Source organism: Mycteria americana, chromosome 2 (assembly GCF_035582795.1).
Source record: "Mycteria americana isolate JAX WOST 10 ecotype Jacksonville Zoo and Gardens chromosome 2, USCA_MyAme_1.0, whole genome shotgun sequence".
Taxonomy (NCBI): Eukaryota; Metazoa; Chordata; class Aves; order Ciconiiformes; family Ciconiidae; genus Mycteria; species Mycteria americana.
This window is the reverse complement of record NC_134366.1, coordinates 136327899-136350735: the sequence shown is the minus strand read 5'-3', so window position 1 is coordinate 136350735 and position 22837 is coordinate 136327899.

Below are 22837 nucleotides of genomic sequence, written 5' to 3'. Positions count from 1 at the left end.
CCCTGGCAGAGCATGGGAAGCTGAAAAGCCCTTGACCAGTGTAAACACCACTTAGCAACAACTAAAACATCAGTGTGTTACCACATTATTCTCATCCTAAATCCAAAACACAGCACTGTACCAGCTACTAGGAAGAAAATTAACACTACCCCAGCTGAAACCAGGACATAAGTTAACAATTATAATGATATATACAATAGTTCAGAAATGCAGGGAATCTGTAGAGCAATAGGAAAGTAATTGTCTTGTAAAATTACAAAATTACAGCTGTAAGTAATACAAGACAGAATAAGAAGGTACTGTAATGCACAACTTCCTTTTAAATGTTACCAACATTTGGAATAACTGGGATGAATGGAAAAGGGCAAATGAAAATATAAAAATGCCGTGTATTTAACTTCTGACAACACAGACAGTCCACATCTGCCAAATCAGGATTAGTAATGAGGCCAGGTACCCTTGGATTTCTGCAGGGAAAGCTTTGTTTGTTTGAGGTTTGTTTTTTTTTTCCAAATATTTACTATATTTCAAATATTATCAAGAGGAAATAATTTGTTGGTCTAGAAAGAGTGAAATCCCATGCTTAATCGAAATGATTTAAAAGCCCAGATTCATCCTTCTTTTGTTAGCTTACGGTAGTTGGAAGAATTGGCCAAGAAGGGTGTTTAGATTTCAAGTGTAAGGATTTGCTTTCTGTCATGTTACATCAGTCTTGGGATCTTTTTACAAAGAGGTATTTATCAAGCTGTAAAGTAGGTTTCAATCATCTCTGTCAGTGGAGGATAGCGGAAATTGATGAAATAGGAACAGAAGTGTGGGAAAAATATAGAAAAGACCTTCACATGATACCGATGTGTCCAAGTTACTTGAGTCTCCAATTTGCCCCAACAGCTGACTTTTACTATAGCATTTTTCTGTGTTTGTTCCTAACCTCACCTGTGAAGCTTTTTTTCTTCCCATGTGACTAAAGTTTCATATATGATCAAACAGTGTTGTTATTTATCAGCAAGAGATTAATAGCCACACAGACGTGACTAATAAGGACCATATTCCACAAATAACCAACTGATACAAGAAAGGTTATTTGGACAATAGGGTATCACTAAATGTGCATTAAAATGTGGCCTTATATTAGTGGGTAATGTGCAACCAGGCAAGTGTTCTCCATTTGTATTTAGCTCAAAAGTTATCCATCTCCGCTTGAAAGAGCAGATTTTCTTTTAGAGCTGAGAAAAGGTTTGTATGCCTAAAAGCTTGTAGCTTTCTCAATTACTTCAGCTGTTCTGATGACAGATATTACCTCTACCTGCAAACCATGACTTGTGCATGTCCTGAAGCCACAGTGGGTAGTGATCAGCAGTAATTCTATCACTTGTTTTGATGGCAACTTCAGAGGCTGTTGATCCTCTCACTGCAGAAAAGCTCAAGACTAATGATAGTTTATTTGTCTACACCTTCTCCATATAGTTTGAGACTGAGTGTTCCTTTGAGTCCTGATATTGCACACAGGAATAGCTGTCGCCAGGAAAATGGACCTGAAAAGACCCTATTTAGCTGGTGAAACTTTCCATTTGGGTTTTGTTGCCTAGTGTTTTCCTGAATCCAATTTCCCTGAATATTAATGTATAAAAAATTTAGCTCTTGCTCTGACTTTCTCAGCGTAATTATAAGGGGTGTGTGATCTCAAAAATTTGGACGCTTGTAGTGACTGATGGCTATATCTGAGATTGTGTCCCTAGGCTTCTTTGGTGGTCAACAGAGAGAAGGAGAATGTATCTGACCTGTTTTAGATATCATCTGCTTTATGATGCGATGAATCACACCTTGGAAGAGTGTGTCTCTCTGCTGCTAACACAGGGGTCAAGGCAAGTAACTCATACATGGAGTCTCCTCTGTAGATATCTTCATGTGGTCAAATGAATCCCACCCAGAGTGTGCTGTCACTTTTTCTGAGTTGTAAAATTTCATTAACAAAAATGGTTGAAGGAGGACATACAGTACTTGAAAATCTGTTCTTTTACCTCTAGCTCACTGATTTGAATGCAGACTGAGAGTTCTCATGGTCTAACAGCTGTTCAGTGACCTATGTGACATGCTTTGAGTCTTCCAATTTTGGTTTTGCAAAGTCCTAAAAATAACCTTCTTTTTGCCATGCACCTGCTCCATTGCCACTGCCTGCACGCTTGGGGTGTTTGCTCAGGCATGTAAAACGTGCTTTTTTGTACCTCCTTGAAAACAAGCTCTTTAGGTAGTTATTATGCCAAATGCAAGAATAAGGAGAAGAATACAGATTTACCTGATCTTGACAGCAAACTCTATTGTCTAGAGCTAGCATCAACCAGCAAAGGACCAGCCAGGATATCAGGAGACAGGGACTTCCTAAATACGGATTTGCACTCCAGTTCTCTACTGCCTTGATATCATTTTTCAATGCCAGCTAAGACCTTTGTCCTAATTTTGAAAATAATTCATGGTTTAACCCCCAGTTGCATCAAATTTGCATCTATGAATCCTGCTGACAGCTAAGCTCTTCGGAGACTACACTGACCACAAAGCTAAGAGTGAAGCTGGGGACGCAGTGTTCTCTGTTCAGGGCATCTGGCTAAGGAACAACAGTCCAGAGGAAAACAGCTTTAGGAAATGTCGCAAAAGCCCTGAGAAAGCCTTTCGGCCCCAGAAATTACAATGCACAATTTGAACACCTTTCTGTCTCTCCATCTCAAATTCTTATCTGAGAAAGCCATACCCCAACACAGTTTTGGCCTTAAATGTACTGGACATTCCATGAATCCCTCTGTGCACTTTGCTATTGCAAATGCCTTCATATAGTGCCAGGACTCCTGGCAGCAGTATAAAACCCTGAGACGTACAGAAGAAATATTGTTGTGCTTCCCAGGACTATAGCCATTGAGTGTACAGGTGGTGCAATTGCAGTAGGACCTGTAGGTTGAAGCAGCCCACACTGCGGAGGTGAGCGAAGATGGAGGCAAGTGCCAGACAAGTTGGTCAGCTATTTTCGTTCCTTATGTCAAGGAACATGCCTGCCCCTGGTGCTTCAGGTTACTTGCGGAAGACGGTAGCCTCTGCCTGTTGAAGAGGTTTACATTATCCTCCGTTCAGTTTCCAGGGGATGTTACTATGTGCCTGGCAGGACTAGAAGCCAGTAAAAGGATTAAAAATGCAACTTTCCTTAAAACATTCATGTAAAATCTGTATCTACCTAGTTGAATGCCTAAATTACTTTGACTTTCTGAGCATTATATAACTATACATTTTCCATATACAACATTATTTCAAGGAGATTACCTGAAAAGGCTGGCTATCCAGAGCCCACCACACAGAAGCGTTAATATATCAATAGTATCTGTTGGTACAACTGGGAAACACAGCTGTAGAGAGTTATTCAATCAAGTGATACTAAACAAGTTAGAAAATGCTTGCGGTATCATTTTGAAAAGCTTTGATTATGAAAGTGTTTGTAATATAATGACAGTGCCAGTAAATCCTGGGTACGTGTTCATACCACTCTCACACAGATGCCCTGGGGACCCCACGAGGTTTCAGAAGCAGTTTTCTGTACGCAGTGAGACTTCACAGGAACTCAGAATTAGATTGGTTTTGTTGTCTCGAGAGTGCAACTGATTCCTAAGGAGAAGAAAAAAAGTCTCTTAAAACCCCCACTATTGGTGTTGTCCCATTCACCAGAGGTTCCCAGCCTTTTCGTTAGCGCAGAGACACACAAACAGTGGATGCGAAGTTTAACAGCTGCGGGGGTAGATCCCACAGAGCAAAGGTAGGAAGGAGGAGGTGGCTGATGAAAGAAACTCCAGAAATCTATGTAATAAAAACATTTCCAACCATAACCTTAAAAGAAAAACTATGCTGTTCATCAGGCATTCCAGCCAATAGCTCATGCTCTGTCCCCTTGCATCATACACTTGCATCCCACTGGTAATGACTTGTTCTTTGAATTGCAATTAACCTATTTAAGACCAATTAAGAAACAGATCTTGAATAGGCCTGCAGTATTACAGCTCAGTACTCACAGAAGATGACAATGATGTTTTAATTAAATATGGGAGCAAAAGGTCTCAAACTGAAGCTTACAGCTAACTAAGCAGCAGTCATTTGGTTACTGAACAGGCAAGGAGCTTTATGGTCTCCTTCCACATGGTTCAGCCTCCATAGCTCTCAAGTTTGCTTAAGGCTAAATAGCTTTCCTAATCTATTATTGCACAGAAGAAGTCCCTCCCGCCCCCATTTTCCAGATCGCAGTTTGGTATGTTTTAACAAACTATGATAATCCCTTGGTTTTTGCAGGGCAAGAGTATTGCTGATAAAGTGATTTCATTTAGGCAAATTAACTCTGTTAGTTACATGAAAGATTGAATGCTGTTATCTTATGCTGGTATGTGCGAAGTCTCATAAGTGCAAAATACACATCAAGGGCCAATTTCACATGAAAAACTCCTGATAGTATAAGAGCTGGTTAATATTTCTGAATTATTAAGTCTGACAGCATAATCATGCTTTTTTGTTGTTTAGGCTGTTGATACCAGATGTTTAATGCACAGTAAAATGTGATAGTGTAATAGGAAGCATTTCAAGGAAGTGCAATTTTGGAAAATGAAGAAACTACTTGGGGTAATTTAAAACATAAAAACAGATGCTGGAACTTGGAGCTGGTTTAGTTTCAAATAAAGTGGAAGCCTTCCCTTAGAAACCTATGGATATTCACCATCATTTGCTTTTCTCTCCTGGACGCAGACCTGGCTGTCGTTGCTGTGGCCAGCTTTGGCCGGGAAGTCGGGTCGAAGTGTCGAGTCTCGCTATCGTGCGGTGCTCAACACTGTGCCTGGGCGATAGTCACTGCAAATGTGAAGGAGGGATCGCTCCTGCTGCATTAGGGCTGATAGTTCTGCCTCTGCTGTTTATTTAGCACATGACGACCATAGGACTGAATTGAAAGCTTGACTGCAACTCTCTTCCTGGTGGAGCGTTGGATTCTAAGTAAGTCTTGCAGGTATTGGAGGGACACCAGATTTAAACTGGGATGTGTTACCAAGTTGGTTATAAAAGTTGCCTGAATTTAGACCACATGATGCTTTTGTTAACTATTATAAATTGAGATTTAAGAAATACTGCACAACAGGATAAAACAGTATCTATGCTTATACATTTATTTTAAATATATATTTGATAAGAGATATATATATGTACAGTCCGTGAGTTGCACATTAAAGAATAGCTTCATATGGAAGCAACAGACAATAATGAGTGCTGATCAGTATTTTGGGACTGCTGAGTCTAAAAACATAATCATGCTTCCCTTCTCCTTGCTGCTTCTTTTGGCACCAGATGTTTAAAGCACAGTAAAATGGAACCTTAATGTTCTCTGTAATTAATGAGTGAAAGCACAGAAGTATATACAGGCAGGTTGCGTTTCTATTAAGATGTTGTCATATAATTTATGAGAGAAAACAGATGTTCCTTTAAACAATTTTCACTTGGTGTGCCCGGAATTCCCCCTGAGAAATGAGAAGTTGTGGGAATTTTCCATGAGAAAAAGGAGTGAATTTCATACTTAAAAAATAATTGTTAGTATACAGAACTCCTACACAGCCAGAGACAGGAAACTTTGTCACAGCAAGAGCCATTCCAGTTTGATTATACATCTCCTTGTGTGCTGCAAGAAGTCCAGATCTTAGGCAAGGGCCTGACAGAGCTCAGGTGAAGGAGAGAGTTTACCTACAGGAGAAGATTAGGTCTCTCCTGATCTCTGACTATTCACCATGTTGATTTTCGGTTTTTTTTCTTTTATATTTTTTTTTTTTTTTAAGTTGCTGCTTTTCGTTGCCCCAAGTAAGCTCTGTCAGATCCTCTTTGACACTCATCTGAACACAACTGGTATTTCAACTGTCTTCAGTAGCTCTGATTTTCAGAGAACAGCTGCTGAGAGCTTTCTAATGAGTGGGCTTTTTTAAGGTGTTGCAACTCAATCACCCAAAAGAAAGCACCCAGATAGGCCTTACTTCAGATGGGCTTTGGGTCATTAACTTATGGCACAGTGAATTGCCTCTTCAAAGCACCTTGCAAGTATTTTTTTAGCACAACGTTCCTCACAGGTGAAGAAACTAATTTCCACCCATGAAAAAGTGTGGCAGAAATGGAAGAACACAGTGAGAAGCTACACAGGTAGAAGCCAGGCTCAAACTAGAACTCAGGGCTCAAATATTCAGTCAAATTCTTGCAGCTTTGATATTTATCTCACATCAGCTGAAGGGCAATAACCATCTGTGGCAAATAACCAGCTTAGTCCATGGCATAGGAAAGTTTAATTAGGCTACCTCAGTCCATAGTGAAAGACATGTAGCGCACAGCAATGTTCCTCTTGTCGCTGCTCTTCAAATCCCATGCTTAGGCCTCTCAACCACGATTTGAAAAATTCATAAATAGCTAATCAAATTATTTCAGGAGCTGTTATTTTCTAAATAGGGAGAAAACTTCCATTGACTTGTCTTCTGATCATTGGTTCTCCCAAGCTTCAAATAAATGTGACCAAAGGCTGCTGCCATGTTGTCCAGATTGATAGGCAGGACAATAGGAAGACACCAAACGTTACTTGCTTAGCACCATTTTCCAGAGCAAAACAAAGATTCGGGATCAGATCCTGGGTTTGAGATTGTCCCATTATCTCATTTCAAATTAAAATAAGCTTTCCTAATCTTTCATTGCACAATCTGCTAATATTTTTTGTAAACAGATGTGTAGTAGACAGCTGTTTTGTTTAACAACCAACTGAGAAAACCAGGCTCCTGCATGTAGTAAATAAACAGATGAAATGTGAGATTTAGAATTGCTTCCTTCAGAAATACCAGCCTGAAAACACTGGCTGGAGCATGGCTACGCATGTCTCTTCTCCTTAGCAATTAGCATTCCTCTTCTGGAAACAGGGCAACTCCTTTGCTGCAGGCACATGTGAATCAAAAGCATAAGCCATCCACTCTCCAGTCCGTACATCGTTACTTTAGCTTGTACAAATAAGATTAAAAAAAAAAAATCAAATTTGGGGAGCTTTGGTGCAAAATTGCACTAATGGGCTACTTGCGAACATGGATTAGAGCAGGAAGTACCAATAATAATGTCCTCATCTGAACCAAGAACACTCGCCCCTCAAAATCCTACTGACTCGCCACAGGATTTCAAAAGTTTTTCCTGCTTCCAGTCCCTTAGCACAGTCTTGTCAGAGCTTCTGAGAATTTTCGCCGATACATTTGGGAAATTCTCTTTTTGACCTTCTCTGGGGGGAAAAACTTAAAAGAAAAATCTCTTTCTGTATGGTTTTGTGGATTTGACATTTGCTTCCCGCATCTTTAGTAATCCTGGATTGGTAGAATGTCTGAAACATCATTCCACTATGCCTCCATATGGCCAAGATTAAAAATGAATACAACTACAGCACATCTGTCAAAAGTAACTTACTATTTAATGAGGAATCAGAACTCCAGGAGAAAAAAAAAATCTTTGTTCCTTTTTTTTCTCCTGGCAGACTAGTCAACTGGGTATTGTTCTCATTAAGTCATATGACTCCCAAAGTGTCAAGGAATTATTTGAGATGCCCAAAACAGAGGAAAGAAATATTTTCTGAGATTTGTACACATACATATGTGTACATTTATTTGCATAACATAGTAACTATTTAATATGATACAGATTCCTACTTCAAAGTTCAGGATTGCTGGAAATAATTCATACAGGGCTACTGTATTAAGGAAAATTCTTGAAAAGCATGGATTTTTTCCAAATATGTTTCTCTCTTTTTTTTAGACAAAGTTCAGAAGCTCTATATCTCACAGTAAGCTCCATGCAAATCAATGGGTTATGATAGAAACCACCCTCAGGAGGGAGAAACACTAAAAATACTTACCCTGAAACTGAAGTCATGATGATTCCTTTGCTTGGAGAAGCACGTCAGCGTAACAGAAGTGTTCTCTGCAGCTTCCCTAACCCCAGCTGTACTTTTCAAGGATACAGATGACTCTGATGATAAACCAGGATGGCTCTACAGAGCACTTTGTTCATTCCCCAAAAGATCTGCTGCTCGAGGACTTGGTGTCAAGATAACTTACCTTGCTTTGCTTGCTATGCCCCGGGAGACTGAAAGAACTCCTGCTCCCAAGAGATTTCATAAGAGATGTGTTTTTTAAAAGTCTGTTTAAAGTCAGGTGTTTTTGTCCGTTTCCCTGCGAGATGACTGTTCCTGACAGTCTTTACTTATTTCCAGAAGGTTTAGGTCAATATGACTACTGTATTGATTATATGGGCAGATCCTGATCTCAGTTAGGCTGGAGTAAAGTAAAGGAAATCACTCCAGATTTAAACCAGCACAATGAAGCTCATAATATAGCCCATAGCTTTGTTGTATGGAAGCTAGTCTTCTCATATTTGCTCACAGAGATACATTTGGGGGAACTTGAGGGTTCTTCAGTGTTGTCGTCATAATTTGTGTATTGCACACATGCTCTACTCTTTAGTTGCTTTATTGTTGCTGTGCTGTTCATATAGACACAGTCACAACCAACCGTGGAGAAAAACTTGCAGAGAAATCAGGAGATGGATTAAGCTTCCACAGCTCCCATTGATTTTAAAGGCTTTTAAAAATTAGCATGCCTGAGGATCAGGCATGTTAACAAGACTGTAGGCAGTGTTTGTTTAGAAATGGATAGCTAAAACACTAACCAGCCACGACAAATTCCCTTTTCTCTATCGGAACCTAAATTTAATGATGAATCTCCCTCCCTCAGAAAAACAAACAAATGAACCAACATGTTTGCATGTTAAATATGAAACTGAGGTGAGAGGATAAATGATTTGTGTCAAACTTTATGTCAGGAGGAGGAAGCCATGCTATCAGAGCAGCAGTTAAACCAGGTATGAACAAAGGTTGTCGTTAAAGATCAGATTTTGAATACATTCTTACAGAATACATCATCTAAATGATGAGATAAGGCAACAAAACAAGGAATTAAACAAGACACGTAGGAGCAAGGGGGGCAGAAAAACAACAGAAATGGAGAGAAGAAAAAAACTGAGTGGGAATTTTAGGGAGAAAGAGAGTACTGCTGGCAATCAGCCAGGCTGGGATTCAGCTCCATATTAAGACACCTTAAACTTAGGCTTCTTTTGTAGGTGTTTACACATGCTTTCGGTGTCCAGCTCCCCTTGGTGCTCACTGGAGAGCTACGCTGCATGGAGCCCACAGCTAATCACGGTAATGCCTGTCCATTTGAGGGTAAGTGTCTCCATTGACTGTAATGGGAGTTTAACTACCTACCTTGTATGTAGACACCTACATATTCATATCTGCACATTAAAACGCATCTAAGTGTCCTAATCTTGAACATAATAGGCTATGTTGAAATGGCACGTAATGATGTGACAGGAGGCAAGCTGAGAGGCTGGCAGGGGAAGCCAGGCAAACATGACATTAACCACAGGAAAGTGGTGGATGGAGAAGGCAGCTGTAGCCTTGAAACTGTCTGAAAGCGTGTAGGAACCATGCCTCCTTTTCTTCCTCGCCACCCCTACAGTGAATAAATTGGGAGGAAAATCAGATGAGGTAGCCTACGCTAAGGAAACTGAAAGTGATATCAAAATGTTCATTTAGTGTGGTTTCTATTTACAGATACAGATATATTCCAGATCATATATATATGGACAAGTTAACCCTTAGAATTATTTGTGCTGCTAGATATTAGGGAAAAAAACCCAAATCTAATGTTATTAATATGGAACAAAAATATAAACATGGTGTGACTTTCAAATCTTAGTGTTATTCCTACTTGTTATTTCTCATTTGCAGCAGTGCCTGTGACAATAAGGGAATGGTACATATTCAGAGGTTGATGATAAACAGAGAGGATAGTCCTCGAGGTTCTTCATTAGTGAAGAATACATCACATTTCCAGATAGCACTTTTGCTGAACACGCTAGGCCATCTGCTCATGAGGCTTTTGGTTTCATTTCAGACACAACTGGCTTCAGCCCATCTCTAGCAGTCAATAAAAAGAAAGTTTCTAAAAAATGAATTACCGTCCCAAAACACAAATCACTTTTTGCAAATGTTGTGATAAAGTTTCCGAGCAATGCAAAGTGGACTGCCATATGCGCAAACCTCTGTGGGCTGGTGAGGAGGGAGACGTTCCCATTGTAGCTCTCTGAGGCCATGTATATTTTAATTTGAATATACCAGCATTAAAATATATCTTCATTCTCCTTTTTTGTTAGTCATTACTGAAAAAAGCTTTTGTTTAGTTTAAATAACCAGGTTTAACAATTGCTTTTCTTTTTCAAAGCAGAATGTTAATGTCAGTAATAGTAAGAATGCAGCAAAAAGGGCAAATATGTCATGGTCGGAAGGAATTTATGGACATTTTCTAGTGCAGCCTCTCACTTGAAACAGGACTATCATCAACTCAAGATCAGGTCAGGTGTGACATTTTCCAGCCAGCTGCTGAAAAACTCCAAGGGGGGGCTAAACCCTGATTTCTCTGGGTAACCTCTTCAACTGCTGCATTACTTTCCTGGTGACGAATTGTTTCCTAATGACCAACCTGAGTCTCCCAAGCCACAGTTTGAGTTTACTGTTTGCTTTCAATAAAACAGTATAATGTAGAGAGCCAGCAAAGGCTGTAAGAACCATTTAAGTATCAGACAAACTTGATCAACAAAAGTCAAGTAGAACCTAAGGTGGGACAGGTTCTGTCTGCCCATTGGCACTAAAGTCTAAGTCTTCTGAATGCAGCACTTTATTAATAATCCAGTGTCCACAAGGATTTCCAAGTTGCAAGCAATATCAGAAGGGATTGTCAGAGGCAATCAACTATCTCCATTTGATCCAGTGTTAGTTACTACTTTTCAAAATGCCATACATCAAAAAGAGAGACTGATGGAGACCGTAGAGGTGTTGGGGATGAATACCCTGATTGTCATACGAAGGACAGCAAGGAACTGCGGGCTCTGTTGCTGCTGAGTATTATCAGTAATTTGTTTTAAAAGGCAGGTTTCCTGCGTGCTTTGGCAGACTAAGCACTCACTGTTTTATAAGCTTACACCAAAAATTGGACATAGGTGATTTAAACTTCCCATATAGTAATCTGTACATAATTCAAAATGGCATTTGTGGTTCATCAGTGGCCTCCTGACACTGGAAGAGCAGGTGTTTTGTTGACATTTTAAGATCTGGATGGTCTTTGAATTTGAAATTCTCTTTCAGTGCAATAACCTGCTGACTGCCAAGTTCCAGCACTGAGAGCCTTTCAGCAAGGGAGGGGTACAGCAGAGGCTGGGCTTTGGAAAGACACTTGACTTGTTTTGATTGTTTTGGGTAGTCTGGAATCTAGTGCCACATTTTGTTGAACTTCTATGACCTTTTAGTCAAAATAAGTGCTATTTGGGCTAGGCAGCTGTTTACGGAGGTATAATGTCAAATAAATTAGTAGGCTGCTCAGTCTAAGCTGAAGAATTGAGGTTCTTGACCATTTGGATCAAGCTGAATGAGCTAACGGTTGAAGCACCTTCTCAGGGCTGACATGGTTACTTCTGTGCAGCACTGTTTGCTAAGATGTGTGATAAATCTTGCGTGTTGTTGCCATTTTGTGAATGTATAGAAGACTTCAGCCTCCAGGGCCACTGATCTGCCACCTTTCAAAAGCACAATGCTTAGAATATGTCAAATAGACCAGACCCAAAGATTTAAGGTGGAGCCCCCAGGCTGGAGCAGCTCTGTGCCATGATGTTGGAGCCAGAATATGGGTACACTTTGGACTCACATGCTCAAAGCTAAATATAATACAAAACCTTTCAAGATGAAGGCTAAGGGCCAAGTGTTTAGCAGGATCAGACATTTCTAAAAATAATCATCAGGTATTACACACGAGCAAGATTTATAAATGGGGGTGGATATTAATAGGGTAATAATAATAACAACTATGTCCATAGTTACAATACTAAATATTACAGTAAAATCAGGTGTTTGGGAAGGACTGCACCTTCTCATTGTCCCAAGCAGAAGCAAAGCTTCCCTTGGAATTAGGAGACTTATCCTTTACACAAATCATTCTCTAACCAACTTCTGCAAGGACCTTGGAGCTTACACTACTGCCTTTGATCCGAACTACTGTCTAGAAAAAAAGAGAAGGCCACTTGCGATGGCCAGTATGATGATACCTGCTTTTCAGAGCTCTGGGTCATATCCCCAGTTGATGTAACCTGGCATAGCTGTATTGGAGACATGAGAGACACTCATTGGCATCAGATCATGAGACAACCTGACCGTTGCCTCATTCCATTTGCTGTCATTTAAAGCAGGAATATTAACCAGGAAAGGGAAAAGTTATTTTGCAAACACTTTAAATACAATTCCTTATTTTCATATTTGCAATAACTAACATTAACTGTTAAACAGTGAATGAGTGAGAGGTACCAGAGTTATTCACATTTTCTGGGTGTACTTTAAGAGTCTCTTTTCTCTAGATCATGCCAGAAGACAAGCAGCTCACTTGAAACTCAACATGTTGCATTGCCAATAAAATACAATGCAAAATGCTTTGGTTTACTGTCGGTTAAAATTCTTTTTAAAATAAAAGTGAATTGTGACATTTGCATTTTCTTTAGCAGTTTGTCACTAATATAATTCCCTGAGTTTTTGCTTAGAAAAACACTCTGTGGGAAGATGGATACCATTGTAGTGGAGAAAATATTTCCCTAATATTTGACTTTCTGTAAACTTTTAAGGATGAAAATTTTAAGATTCAGGAAAGAAAAAATACTTAATAATCCTGCACATATTTTACTGCTTTCAAAGTTGTTGAGACAGAAACTTGTAAAGGTATCAATTTTATTTTAACAGGTGATAGAATAATATGCCATCTTCCAGCAGATGAATAATTACACTATTACACTTTTCTGCTTCATGAAGATTTCCCCTGACTTTGGTAGGAGTTCTAAATGTGAAAGACTTATGGGCTCAAGTCCTTGGTGTTGTTTTCAGAGTTGAAATAGTACCTGTTATAAGCGCAAAATTCCCAGCAGATGCTCCTCACTATGTCATTGAACTTCTTAAGTAGTCTCTCAGTTTGAGTTCAATGAGACCGTTCAGGCTTTTAAAGCTAAGCATGTGCTTAAGGGATATACTGGATGAAGACCAACTTTTTTCTAAAATACATATAATGAAAAATATAACTTAAAGTTTCATAGAATGAAATGATTGATAGGGATACTTAAGCACGTAACCTGATATAAACAGATTCTTTAAGCAAACTAATTTTTATTCTGTTCTAAAGTCTAAGCATTGGGTTAGAAATCTAAATGCAAATAGAAGTAAACTTTACTCTTGAGAGAAGATCAAGAATGACAAAATTTCTCAGGAATTTGGTACCACTAATTAAGTATTTCTTTTACTTTTTGAAATGTTTATTGTAATTTACCTACGAAAAAATGCATGGAATTCTAGGGATAACTTTAATATAGTATCACAGAAATGTAAATAGGCGTAACAGAAATGAATACAGAATTTAACATAAAATGATCATGCTATGGTTATGGTTTCAACCAGCCTATGCCATGTAATATAAAATTGTGTCTGAGACGATAGAGAATTCTATAAGGTATCACAAAAAGCAATAGGAAAGACTTGTTTTTCAATTAAATGGGACCTTTTCCAAAATAAGGAAGGAAATATGATAATTTATATGCTGAATATATACAAGTTTGAAATTTACAGGGGCCTGTTAAATACATATATCACCATTTAGTACTTGTGAATATAATACAAGAGCATAATGGATGTTGGGATGACACACCTTTGAAGCTGATGCAACTGGTTACTGACCTTCACAAGTTCTCCTACAAACGTAGGAGCAGTGATGTTTCTATCTGGAGTAAGGGGAATGAAATGAAGTCACAGCCCAAAACACAGCTCACCCAGAAACTGAAACTGGGGAAACTGGGCAGGAGAGTACCGTTAGGTGGAAATACCTGTGTGTTTCTGGAAGCAGAAGCCACCTGTGATGTGCAAAAGAGAAACAGTTGGAAACATCAAGCAGAGAGCAAAAGCAGGAAGCAGTGGGCCTGGCAGAAGAAAAAAATAATGGCTAGAGGAAGGCTTGGAAATGTGAACAAAGGAAACACACTATTTTAGTCCAAGCTGGAAATCAGGCCTTTGCTCTCTGTAGAGCAATGGTGTTGCATCAAGGAAATGTCTGATTCCACCCGCCACCAATTTTTCCTCCTGGAAGGAAAAAAATCACAAGATGATGAATGTTTTTCAAGGTAAACAATTATTTCCCTTTTTTAAATACTTCCTTTCTGGTTTAGGAGTTTCTTGATGTGTCCTCACGTGCTTGTATTTGCAGTAGCCATTTGTTTGATCGGTGTTTCTGAACTCCATCTTGGCCTACTTTTGCACGCTCATGTGTGATATGACCAGGAGACTCTGCTGCTTTGGTTAAACCCCTGACATCCGCATCTGATAATATATTATTTTAGCACCTCCAGCATTTGCAGAGTATAACTCAAACTATGAAGCAATCATTTGAATTTGAATGAAAATGTGGACAAGTCCACAAATTCAAATACATTCCCCCCACAAGCACAACACCACAGTCTTTGCAGTTTTTAACCAGGCCTTGAGTACTGGGCCAGAAGCATGCTTATAGAGAATATTTTTAAAACCAAAACTTTTCAAAGACAAGGCTTTCTAAGTGCAGCCATTTTTAGCTGATTTTAGAAAGTCCGTGTTACCAGAGCAGAAGATGCATAGCGATAACCAGCGAGAATAACTTTCAAGTGTTCCTTCCATCATTTCAACACTATAATCAGCTCAAACTCCACCACTTAATTTCAGTTATAGCATGAGTGTCCATGCACAAATGAACTACTGAAAGGGTGTTTCTGCGTGGCTCTAGATACGCAAGAGGGTATAAATGCCTCTGTCTAACTGCTGCCTTCCCTTCCTCAGCTACTTGCTGTGATGACCATAGACTGCATTACACGCTGATGTGTGGAGTTTTTTTAAGAGCTTGTGTAGTCAGCAGGTAGGCGACTAAAATGATGCGCTGCTCTTACCATCTCACTTACAAGTGTGTATATGCTAAGGAACAAATCCTAATTGTTTTACCTCTTGGAGCCAACTCAGTATTTCTGCTTACGAATTACAACATGTTCTCTCCTATTTTGAAAGCCCAGTGCTTGAATTCATAGGGCTGCATCTACTTTTCTACTCCTCTTTCTATTCGTACATCTTCTTAGCGGCATCAGTTCTGCCTATGGAGATGACATCCAGGAAAGTATGACCTCCCTTCTCATACATTGACCACCTTTGGAGGCCAGCCTGAGTACATGTGTAGAGGGGAACGCCAGTGCCTTCTAATATCATAATAAAGTGCACATGGCCCCAGTTTCAACTTAGCCCGTGACAAACCTGGACGGTAACTGTCGGGCTGTGCTGGCTGCACGCGTATCTCTCACTTCCCCTTTTAAAGGATCTGTGCTTGCTCCGCTCTTTACTTTAGGGAGAAATACAGTAACTTCTGAGGTCTGATTTTAGACCTGCCTGAGCTTAGCCTCTATCCACCCACAGAAGATTTAATGGAGCAACAGTATCTATTTAGGATGGAGTCCAAAGTACAGACTCTACCCCACCCCCTGCCCAATTCCTTTAATCAAAACACCTCCCATAGGTGTGCCCCATGCACAGCGAGGCACACATTTAGCAACGCCAATAGCTTTCCAGGCCAACTTCAGGCTTTGACAGATTTGCAGCGGAAGATTAAAATCAGCTGACTGATACAACGATGGGCCACTAGTGTCTGCCCCAGCCTTGCCATGACGTTTCTGGGGCACGAACATACATGCCCCCAGGAACAAGCTGAGTGTTGCTCATTAAATGACAAAGGACTCACTCAATTTTGGGTTACTTTAATACAGGCAATTGAAAACTGATGGATCAGGAGCTGATTCGTGGGCAAATCAAATGTCTTCACCTCACCCCGGTCAGAGAGGGTCACAGACAGGTAGAAGAGAACAGCTCCAGATTTTAATCCGCTGGCGCACTGCTGTCAAAACCCTACACTTTGAGATTCAAAAAACTTCTGTATTGGCTTCAAATCAAGAGATTCTCAAGGAGAATGAAACAGTAAAGGTAACAAATCCAGAGACTAATGGAAAAGAAAGAAGCAGTGTACAAGTCATCTTGAAGTACATTTGATTTGTTTTTCTAAAAGACAATCGTAAAAAGTGCTAAGCAATCTCGAGTACCTTTGACTTAACTGATCGCACATTAACTCTGAACAACTGGCTGCTAAGCCAATTTTTGGACTCTCTATACACTGTTCAAATTTACTGTGCTACGATGTTTGCTTTTTGTTTTTCACAGTTAGGCATAATTCAAATTATTAAGTACAATAAAATATAAACCCCAATCCTTTAAATAATATCTAATTCATGACATGATTGATCAGCAAGCCCACTAATGCAAAGTATTATCAGATGAACAAGCGATACAATAAGTTAACAAAACCCAAAGAACACAAATTTATCACATTTAAAGGCATGGTTTAAAAGATCTGTAGCACTAATATATTGATAAACCCTGGTCCAGAAGTGGCTAATAAGAAAGAAAAACTGATTGTGCAGGAATATAGCTAGCACCTTGGGAATCGCTGTCCGCTCTAGTCTAAGATATCAGGATTTAAAAGTCCTGTGACTTGAGTCATGTTATTCAAGCCACATTTCAGGTCTATATGAGCTTTTTCTCCTTGACACCTCATTTGTTAACTGCATTTCTTTTCAGTGTGAATGTGAACACACAAGCATGCATTCAGAACTTGTGTGTATCTCCACTTTTTGACATAAAATGTGGTTTTAGTTGATAATTACCCTGTGTTTTATTGCTAAGTAACTTCCATGTATGCAGCATCTCTTAGCATTGCTCTTTAAAAATTTTCTTCTGCACTTTGATCTGTTCAGCGCTGCTCCGCCTTGTTTGCTCTTGCCAACACAGCTCGCAAGTTGTTGAGTGTATTACTGATTTTATTTCAGCTTAGGAGGTCTAGTCTCCTTTTTAAACATTTTCTTCTATTTTTTTTAGTGTATGTGCCATATGTATTTGCCCTGTTTTGCAACAGTTAGCATTCCTGATATAAATGCTTCATCATTTTAGGATGATACCCCAGCCAGTGATTTGCTTTCGTTTGTGATTGTACATTTCCTACATTTCCCTACGTGGGGTTTCAGAAATGTCTGTAGGTGGATTCCCAGTTGCATTGAAGCCAGTAGTATTATCATCCTTGATGACAAACCTGTCTGGATTTTACTGTCTGCCTTTCCACTGCTTCTACTGTCTAACCATTTGGCTCATATAATATTCTTACATCACAGTCCATCAATAATACACTTGCTACTAGTTTTAGGATTTTTCATCTGCAATCTTCAATGATTCATTCTTTTCATTTGGGTAACTGTGTACTCTTAAGACTTTCTCTTGAACTGTTCCTGTTTGCAAATCAGGGTATTTCACCCTGTTGCTGATTCATCCTTATTATGGAGAGGACTGTGAGAGCTGAATTTTTTATGTTGCCTTCCCATCCTTTTTCTCCTCTCCTCTCCTCTCCTCTCCTCTCCTCTCCTCTCCTCTCCTCTCCTCTCCTCTCCTCTCCTCTCCTCTCCTCTCCTCTCCTCTCCTCTCCTCTCCTCTCCTCTCCTCTCCTCTCCTCTCCTCTCCTCTCCTCTCCTCTCCTCTCCTCTCCTCTCCTCTCCTCTCCTCTCCTCTCCCCTCTTCCTCACCTCTCTTGCAATTTGTGCTATAGCTATGTTCAGTGCTCCAGAGAAATGAAAACTGTCCAGATGTTGTTTATATATGTACACCTGCCAGTTAATGAGTTAATACATGATATTTGGTTTTATAGTACTACAAACACTCTTTAGTTGCCCCGAATATTTGTGGCTAGCAAAGACTTCACTATTCCCAAGGCAAATAAAACTGAATTATAGCAATGAAAAGTAAAAAGTACATTTTGAAGGTTACAACGTCAGCTACTAGAAAGTTAGGAAATCCCAGAATCGGAGGCCTTTAATGAAGGTAAGTATGACATAGTTCCATTTATTTTTTGTCAGAACTTTGCCAAATTCTGTCTATATAATACTGTGCAGGGAATACGGCATTCTTCAAAATTTTGTGATGTTACTCAGGGCATACAGCTGAGTACGTTACTATATTGCAAATATAAATTTTGTTTAGGGTACACCAGCATTAATATTTTCACGGATACTCATCAGTAGGGAAGCTAAATGATAGGTTTTTTTCATGCCAAGAGGGCTTTATGTGTTCAAAGGGCAAGTCCTGAATACACCACTGTTTTTTACATCTAGATATCTATAGGTATATATCTCTTCTGATGGGCTTAGCGCTTTGGCAAATCAGATCCAAGCTCTCAAGTTGAGCCTGCAGAAAATGAGGGACTGTCAGATAATTAGCCTATGAGTGGTATGATGGTATACGACTTACCACAGAAAGGGATGGAATATAACTCTCAAGGACAGTCTTTAGTTAACTTAGTCAGGACAGCCATTGCTCTTGCAGTCATCTCCTTGCCTCACCAAGTTTCCAGCTACAACTAGAAAGAAGCAGGAGCTCTCCACCTTCTTTGTCTACATAATCTAGATTTATCTGTAAAGCTCATTCCTAAATTACTTCCTTATAGATACGTGTATATATTAACATTCTCTCATTAAAAACTCAGAGTGAAAATGTGAAAATTCTCCCATGTGGCATCATATTAGCATTTCTCTGGGCATCACCAGGGCTGAAAACCTTCACGCTGTAGCACAGCTCACTTTCATTTAACTCCTAGAATAGGAAGTCTCATTTTCCCATAGTCCCTATCTTAGACTGCCAGCCCATTTGCTTATACAAGCTAATGACTGTATGGCTTCAGGATGAGTTGAATCTGGTGGCATGCCATTCCTTCTTCTCCTTCAGTGAGGGAGTTTTCTGCCAGATTAGGAAGTAACCGGTTCTCATGGGGACCACATAATCGTTAGACATAACAGAAGGGAAATGACAGGATTGCATGGCTCGTAACAGGAAGGAGAAAGGTGACCATGTCTTTTGAGGCTCTTTGCAGTTGTACCATCTTAGACAAAGTAAAACCGCAGCCAGGAAGGTGTAGCCTCTTCTGTTGGTCCCTTCTTCTCTTGATCCTCTTGCCCATTGCTTTTATGCTTTCCCAGTGTCAATTTTTGACACAAATCCTTTTCTTCTTTCCCACTGAGACCCAGCCTGCAAACTGTAGGAACCATCTCAGTGGTTTTGACCGCAGTCCTCTTGGCTTCTCCTCTCGGCTTCTCCTCTCCCATACTGTCATTCCCACTCATTTCTAGTTCCACCTGTCTTCTTGGATTTCACTTTTGAGTCATATCACAATTCCACATCTTAACCTCTACACTGAGGCGGTGTCAGTTCTGTCACACTCCTCCTCAAAATCTTCCCTATTCTTACTCTCCTCTTCTTCGTTCCTTTCCTTTGGTTCCCAGATTTCATCTTGTTCATTCATCCCCAGTTTCCACTCATCTGTTCCTAGTCCTTTTTTCTGTTTCCCTCCCTGGCTCCCATTCATCATCTCTTTGCCTATTCAGTTCCCCATCTCTACCAGCCAACCCCACCACCCCTGCCCCTGTAGACCCTCTCAGCTTCTTTTTTGCCCTGACATCATACGAGTCCACGTGTTGGTGCATGTAACAGGCATGTGTTTGGCATGCCAGCCTACATGATAGCGGGAAGTGGGACTACGACATCTGAAGTGCAGGGGCAGATGAGTGGGACTTCTTGCCCCTCTCAGCATGGGCTCTTGTTCAGAGCTCAGGCCAATCAGCCATGATTGACACAGGAGGTCACGGGAGAGAGGCTGCAGCGCTGCATTACAAAAGCATTAAAAGCAGATTGATCTGTTCTCGAAGGAGAGAACACCCAGTGAGAATCAAATGTATTAGTCTTAAATCTAGTGAGTGAGATTTGAGAGGTCTGTAGCCTTTTCGTCCTACACTTAAAACACTGCACTTCCCTTTGCCTGTATTCCAGCAGGAAGGGAGACGGAGCGCAGTGAACAAAAAGGCTTTTAGTTTCGTTGCCCTGAATTCAGCCTGATCTCTATTAGCTCAGAGCTTCACTTTCAGAGAAAACAGCTGCTGACCTCAGAGCTGGAAGCAGACCCAGTTCCAGTGGCATCTTCACGGAATTAAGCTCCAAAGGTCCAGCGGGTCACTAGAGTATACAAAACCTCTCCTCTTGTGGGGCTTATAGCCTAAATAAATTTGGACAGATTATCTTTGACACAGAGGTTAATTTGTTGACCCCGTTTCAAAGTCTGATGCCACTGCCATTTCTCAAAATCACTAAAAATGTTACCACAAGTATTTTTCCTTAGCTTTGTTCACAAAAATACGTAGATTGTTTTGGCTGAAATACTTCATGCGCATTTAAACCGAAGGCAAGAATGGACTTGCAGTATTGCAACTGCAACAGTTACAGCAGAGCAAAGCTACAAGCTGTTGAAAATAGCCTTAGAATGAGTAGCACTGGGTGAGTGGAAAAATAAGCCTTGTTCCTGCCGTGGCTTACAACATGTATCTCACTGGTGTTTCAGTGATGGAGAATCTGCTCTTGTCTAAGCCTGGGAGTTTAAATCCTTGTGCACATGAAAGCTACCCAGTAGAACAGGCATTTGTCCATGTGCTGCATATAGCAAAATCACACTGTGATGTGTAACATACAGTACAGATTGCAGTATATACTGTTCGAAGTTTATTTTGAGTCTTCTGCATTTTCATAAGACAAAAAATATGATCTATATCATCTTACAACATTGGCAGTATGAAACATACACACAGTATGCATTTTGAACTGTAGCATATGTACAGAATGTTCACAATTTAAACAGGAGACATGTAACTGAGCATCTGTCTATCTATCTATCTATCTAGGCTTACTACCATGGTATTAGGAACCTCACCGAAATCTTTGGTGTCTTCCAAATGAAAAGCCCTCCAAGCTTTGATCTTATGAATTCTCTCTCCATCCCTCTCCCCAACCCAGTATATATCTGCAAATGCCTTCACCTCTCTCCAGCCTGCAGTTGTTTCTAGCAGCTTTCTAAGCATATGAACTGCCCTTGAAGAAATTTGCCAAGGAGCCAATACTACTGTCAGGGAACGACAGCAATTACACCCCACCAGTAAGGATAACAACTGGACATAGTTGTATCCAGCTGCAGAGTAATGTTATCCTTTTCCAAATATAACAGCATTTGCATTCTTTCTCCTCACTTATGACCGTGCTGCAGCGAGAGCTCCACAAAGATCTCATGACAGCTTGAAACTGAAAATCCCTCCAATTCTTAACAGAGTCATTTTTCAACATGAGACCATATCACTATAAGACTAGGCTTGCGCCTCCTGAACATGAAATAAATTTCTTCTTTTCTGTTACAGCTATGTTAAAGGGGATTGTTCAGCCTCACCTTCTTTCCCCAGTTAGCTGAGATGCCAATATGTAGAGATATATCTATTATAATTTTAGCTGTGTACGTTATGTGCAAACACCATCCAGCTGGATTTGCATCGAGGTAGTTTATACTATATATAAGACACCAAACTTCAACAGGTTTGGGCTTCTAAGCCTTTGAGATTTCTTTACTAGCTGAGGAGAAATTAACTCATCCTCTTGGGCTTTTTAAAGGGTCGACACAGAAGAGCTCCTAGGGTACTTAGGACCTTTCAGGTTGTGTTCCCTGTATTTTAAAATAACACAGTCTTGCTCATGGTGTGGTGCTTTTTGGTGTCTGGGGTAGGTTTTTTTTCATCTGCAATTAGTCTGAGACAGTAACTTTCAGCAAATATGAAAAGTGCAAACTAAAAAATGTTGTAACCCTCTTCACACCCTCTGCCAGAACTACAGTGATCTTCTTGATGTTTTGAATCTGGATGAGGGCTTACTCTATCTGCCATAGCTATTTAATTGTATATGAACAGTTATTTCTCACTATACTGAAGTGAAACACTGAATTTTCACAGCAGAGGTCACCTGTAAAATGAGTAATATTTTACACTGTATAATGTCTTACAGTGCAATGCTTTTCAGTCCTAAATTACTCCTTTTCCAAGAATTAACAGGACCAGTACCTAAGAAACCCCTTGGGATTCCCACGCTGGGGATTTCAAATACAGTTCCCTGCAAAACGCCCTACAGAGCTACGAGTAAAATGTTAGTTTCTCTTATGGTTTCCCTCAGTGCATCATATTGCACAATAAGAGTGTCTGGGTTTTTGATCTCAGGAGGGACAGCTGATGGTTTTAAGCAGTTGTGAGTGACCCAATTCTGAGACACTTTAATGTGAGACACATTAATTAGATTTTCTCTGATTAATACAATGGCATTTTTTAGTACTTCACTGAAATCAACAGGAATGTTTGAGGAAGAAGACACACAACGCTGCCAACTGCAAACCGTCAGAGGTGAGTCAGGCCTCTCAAAATGATGAGATCTGCTCAAGTCAGGAAGGTTTTTAGCTAACTGGCTTTTTTATCTGCTAAGATACATTTGGGTCTCTACAATTCAGAAAAAACTTACAACAGGGTAATTCAGAAAACTGAGTGTTGTACAACTTGTTTCAGGATGAAAGGAATATATAAACCAAATTTTGTTTAACACATAATTCGCAATACTGCATGCAGCCGCGAATGACTAAGGTACGTGAACTTCTGTCTCTCAGCATTCAACCAA